We start from the raw sequence: 6,081 nt of genomic DNA on the forward strand, positions 1-6,081 counted from the left end.
AGGAGATGACGGGGAGGTTGTTTTACCTGCTGAGTCTTCTGGTCAAGAACAACTTATGTACCCCCTGACCCGCCGTCCCTCTTCCATGTAGCCAGACCACCGGGCAGTAACCAATCCGAGTGCACTACAGTCCTGTGAAGGAAGCACTCGCCAGATTCGGGGTGGGACTTATAACCCCCAAGTCCCAAACAAGCCCTTGGATGCCGTATCCACCAGATCGGCCTTCACAAGAGAAGAGGACTCCCCTGGAGCCTCCAGCCTTGCTACACCCCAAGACAGCAGCAGCACAGTAGAGTCCAACAGACCTACTGTGGGTGGAGTGACTGCCGGTTCTCCACCCTCTGCCACCCTCCTTCAGGAGCCAGCACGTCGGCATGTCACACAGACGACATTTGTTGGTACACCCCAGGAGGGAGGCAGGCCTGAAGGTATTCTCCATACACCCCAGGAGGGAGGCGGCCCTGAAGGTATTCTTTGCCAGAGCTACCTAAGTGGGACAGACCGCTGGTCGTCTCCCAAACTGCCCCAGCCCCGACAGCAGGTCAGTGTCCGCCGGACCTGTGGCAATAGCCAGGAGTGCCTGCTGGGTCTCCTTTCCACACCACCCTCGGGACAGGTATCCCGGCCTTGACAGTCGAGGGACAGTGTCTGCCGGGCCTCCCCCTCCTGTTGCCCCTCAGGGCACCTACTGAGGGTGCTGCCCCTTGCTTAGTCTGCCCCTCTTTTGGCAGAGCAAGGCGCCCCTCCCCTCACCCCTCTCTCCCTGAGGGTGGGCTCTGCTCCCCTATAGGTACTCCACCAGCAACCAGCCGCAGCGAGACGAAGCCGAGACTAGGTGTCCTGTTGCTGTGGCTCCAGCCCCACCCCCAGGCGCTGCCGAACACCCCCAGAGCCAGCGGCTGCAGACCACACCTGACGCCCCCTGCCTCCAGAGGAGACCGCAGCCCCCAGAAGAGGCAGACCACTCCTGCCCCCGGGCACCACCGACGGCCCCCTCCTGACATAGGCAGCTGCAGCTCACCCCTGTCGGCCGCCCCTCCCTGGCAGAACCACGGCTCTAGGCAGGTGCCGCCCAACCTGCAGCCGAACCTTGGTCCAGGCTTACCCAAGTCCACCCCAAGCACCCCGACCACGTTGAAGGGCAGGTGCCGTGCTGTACACCTAGCTCTATGCGGCCCTAATCTTGACAGCTGAGGGCTGCACCCCACCTTGAGCTCCCAACAAATGAGGGCTGCCCGTTACACCGCCCAGCAGCTCCTGCAGGACCCATGGGGACCTAGATGACGACCCACCACAAGGGTGCGTCCCTAGCAGGCTGCCCCCTACGCCCGGCTGCCACCTACCACTCCCCGACTAATGACCCCTGTGTCGCGCCCCATGGTCTTCCCTCACCTGTACCCATGAGTAGAGAAACTCTGAAGTGCGTTTCCATCCCCTAGTGATACTGACTCATAGAACCCCCCCCTCAGTGTCATCCCCACGTCCCCTCCCCCCTCTGTGCTGGAAACAGTGGACCCGAATCCTCAGGGGAAAGCCCAAGTGTAGCAATAGTGCGGGTACAGGACAAGGAACCCTGGTTGCATCCCCGAGTGTGTCACCTCGCCCCCCTTTGCGATACATAATGAACTCCCCATACATACTATAGTGAGATATTCCTGCCTCTGTGCCACCCCACCCCCCTAGTCTTGCTCCATATACCCTGGAGGTCTGTAGTACGAGTCTTACTCTCTGTCACTGGCACACCCCAGGTCACTATATATCAATAGTGCCCTCCAACCCCTGTCATGTGAGTGTATGATAAGTTATATATTCTCCCATCCAATGTCACGCAAATGAAACATAACCTAGCCTAAGCCTCGTCTATATCACACGGATATGTCATAACTAGGATAAGGTTCCGTCTATGTCACGCGGATGAATGTGTAGTGAGAATGTACCCTCGTCTATGTCATGCGCTGAGTATATTGAAGTAGACTGTAATCGGAATTCTCTGTGTGTATAGGAATGGGATATACCTGAGCTGTTGTACGAAGCTTATGTGTATGTACAGTGATATTACACTTCATAAGTGAATATATGTTCCCTGTGTTGGTCAGAAACTCTGTAAGAACCAGGTGGAGATATTTAGTGTAAGACCTATTGTTCTGTGTCAACTGTTATTCTGTACAACCTAGTCTTGGTCACGGACTGTAGTGTGTAACCAGTGTAACTTAACTTTCTACTAATACACGTGTGTCTTTGTTCAGTCAGTGTTTGGACTTCCCCTCCTTGTCTGTTCCCTCTGACCCGGTCGTGAATAAAGAACCCTAGGCCCACACCATAGCTGGACCCGAGAAGTCAAAGCCCAGACTACACTGCACAAAACACACAATACTCTATACAAAGTCAAGGCTCGGACTGAGAGATAGGTTATGCATATCGTGCAGGATACTTCCAGTCCTGAGGATATAGGACAGACACTGCAATTGATTGAAGTAAAGATGGTACACACCTTTAATCTAGGGCTGCATATATCTCACAGTCTTTATGTTAGTGTCCAGTTTTACACTGAGTGAAGATAGGATATTATTTCCAACATACAAAAGAGTGGGTATGCATTGTCACTAGGGGTCTTACTTGGATACTGACTTTTATCACTCACTTTTGACCACACGGGCACCGTATATAACAGTCACTGTTAGGTGGGCGAGGGTGAGGGCGTGGGCCGGGTAGAGGGGCCCGGGGACTCACAGGTGTTGGCCAGGTGTCGGCAGAGTCCCTTCAGGCGTCCTCTCGTCCAGAGGCCATGGGTCTACCCGCAGGGATGTTGTCTCTCGTTGTGGACTGTGGTCATGCGTGGTGAAGGGTCCCTCACTGGTGGGGCTGGGTATGGGAGTCTGGCCCTCTGGGCTGGGGCTGAAGAACTCTTGTAGGCGCTCCTGTCGGTGCCTGGTTTGGGAAGGGCGTCGCTTCTGCTCTGGACTGTAGAGGTCACACCCTGGGGTACTGGGGCTGCCGTCGAGAACCCGTTGGCTGTGGTCTCCTTCCCCCTACTCCGTCGTTAGGATAGGACCACGGCATCACCTATGGCAGGAGTCCGTCAGGCGTTGGTCTCCCTCTGGTGATGGCTGAATGGTGTATAATCACGGGGACAGTACAGGACCTTTCCACCAGTCCTCTAGTGGGAGGTTCTCCTTCTGGGGGCTGCCTCGGTCAGGAGGGATGGAGGCACGACCTACTCTGCCACTGGAGAGGCAGGCTGAGTGAGAGTTGTCCTCAGGTTGCAAAGTCAAAGGGGCAAGGGACTTTTTTTGGTGTCCCTCTCTGGCACGGCTACAGGCCTTCAGTGACGGCCGTCACGTAAATTGCGCGGCTACAGGCCGTCACCATCTCTGAGCGGCTACAGCTAGGCCGTCACTGTTTTTGTGCGGCTACCTGCCATCACGGGGCTGTCTGGAACTGAACCTTCAGCTCCACCCCGATCCTGGCGAGGGCTGGCTTGGCCGGAGGGTAATGCACCCGGACTGAGATGGTTGCGCCGGGCGCGCTCCGTGGAATAGGGGAGCACAGGCACATGGGACATATGCCCATATCGCACGGACTGCACGCGCGCCCTAGAAACCCCTCCGTAGTCGCCTCTTGGGGGTGTTATGGTGCCCCCAATTGCCACGGCTGGTATTTCACTTATCAACAAGAGAGAGAGAGAGAGAGAAGAAAAACGAGAGAGAAAGAGAAACACGGATCAGATCAAACGAACCATCAAAAAAGCAAAAAGTCTGAAACAGGTCCGAAGCAAAATGGCCCTAGGAAAACAACAAATTATATCACTGAAAGAGAAAAATGGCGAAGTCATTAGATGCACTGTGAACGTGGTAAACAGAGTTGAAGAATTTTATAAAGAACAGTACGGATCAAAGACAATAGTACTGATGTTAACGTTTCAGTCGACACAAGTGAAAAAGCTGTGTAACACCAAAGTAAACATTTCTCTTAAAAGTAAGGAAGGAGGGAAGGCCCCTGGAGAAGATGGAATAGTAGCAAGTTTACTGTCGGATACAGGAGTGGAAGTTCAAAACAGGCTCGCTCACTTATTTTCACAGTGTATAAAGAACAAAACTTCCAAAACATGGTGTAATGCAATAGTTACTTTGCTTTACAAGAAAGATGACTCAGAAGATCTTAGTAACTATCGACCTATTAGGTGATTATCAGTTATTTACAAACTCTTCAGTAAGGTCCTTACAAATAGAATAACAACAAATATGGAAGAAAACCAACCTCGTGAGCAGGCAGGATTCTGAAGCGGGTATTCGACTACTGGTCATTTACACACAATGAATCAGCTAACTGAGAAAATTACAGAATAAAATAAATCACTGTGCATAGGGTTCGTCAATTACGAAAAGGCTTTCCACTCAGTGGGGCACATAGCATTTATAAACAAACAAGAACATTGTGAAACTGCTCGGAAACATATAATGAGGGAAGTGCTGCAACTAAGTTACACAAAGACTCAGAAAAAAAAATTAAGACCAAGAAAGGCGCGCGTCAAGGAGATACAATTTCACCAAAATTACCTACAGCATGCTTAGGAAGTATTTTCAGAAAGTTACTGTACACTGGGAGAACAAAGGTGTAAATGTAGGTGGAGAAAACCTAAACCATTTAAGATTTGCAAATGCCACTGTCTTCATCTCAGAAACAGTAGAGACATTGCAAATGACCTAAAAAGAATAGTCTCAGAGTAGGGCTAGAGATGAACCAGAGTAAAACTAATGTTTAATCTAAATACACGAAGAAGTGTCATCAGAATAAACGAAGGAATTCTTGAAGTAATTGAGGAGTACAATTAGCCTACTTGGGATAAATACTACAACTAAATGTAATGCTTGGTGTTTAAGGCTCGACTTCTCGTTCCTAGAACACCTAACGTGTAGCGGGGTCCTCTTTCGAGACCGGGGCTTAGGACAAATAAGAGAGAGGCAAGACACAAAAACTTCAGGCAATAACCTTTACACGTGTATTACTTAGACAAGGGACAACAGCAGATGATACAGCACAATATTTGGTCAATTACAAACTCTTATAACTAGATTCTCAGTACTTCGTAGGATACTACAGGAGTAAGTATGTGGAATAACACTCAAGGCGTAGTGTACAGAATTAGTATAGTTCAGGGTCTCGGTGAACGTGGAGGAGTGAGCGACAGGGCTCACAAGGGGAGGGGGTAAGGCACTGGGGTCTAATTGTATTTATGGTACTATGAGGCGGAGGTTATTGATAGCGCGTTCAATTTATATTTTCTAAGAGCAAAGAGTTATTAATTAATTATCACAATACGGTTCAAGGCTGTTGCACGTGTGGAGAAGTTTAAGATAAAGCTCACTAGGGGAGGGTGTAAGGCACTGGGGTCTAATTATATTTATAGTAATATGAAGTGGAGGGTAGTGATAGCGTGTTAGATTTATTATTTTCTAAGAGCAGGGGACTTTTGAATTAATTACTAATATGGGTTCCAAGGCTTGGTCGTTACACTGATTATAACGTGAAGGGAGTCATACAGGAGTCTTATGCACTCTCACATGAATTATTCACTATTCAGCCCTGTTGTAGTTTAGGCCATTATTTCTCCGTCACATAAACACTTGGTCTGGTGCTAGGAAAGTACACTTTCACCTTGTCACTGTTACACTGTACTTAGGGCACAATCACTGTCTCACAAGTCACTGGCGGCGGGTGCGGCGGGGAGACGCCGGCGACAGTTCTGCCGGGGCAGGGGCACCGCCAGGGAAGGTCGTGCCGAGAGGGCACGGGATGGCGCGCAGGAGCGTCTTCTCTCGTCTGGGGCTGCAGGTGGCGAAAGGGCCCGATTTCTCCGGGCTAGGAACAGGAATATGGCCCTCAGGATTGGGGCTGAACAATTCCCTGAACCTTGCAGTCAGGTCTTGGCCGGAGGTGGAGGCTTTCCGCCGTTGGGGCGTAGTGAGGTCCCGCCTGGGTGTTCTGGGGAGGGCCTGGAGTTCCTGAGGGCTGCAGCCCCCAGAGCCAGGCGGCGCCATCAGGGAGGGGCTGCGGCACCAGTCTGTGTCAGGGTCCGTCAGG

Source organism: Coenobita brevimanus, chromosome 67 (genome assembly GCF_032717465.1).
Source record: "Coenobita brevimanus isolate Jiangsu-jjx chromosome 67, ASM3271746v2, whole genome shotgun sequence".
In the NCBI taxonomy this organism is placed as follows: domain Eukaryota; kingdom Metazoa; phylum Arthropoda; class Malacostraca; order Decapoda; family Coenobitidae; genus Coenobita; species Coenobita brevimanus.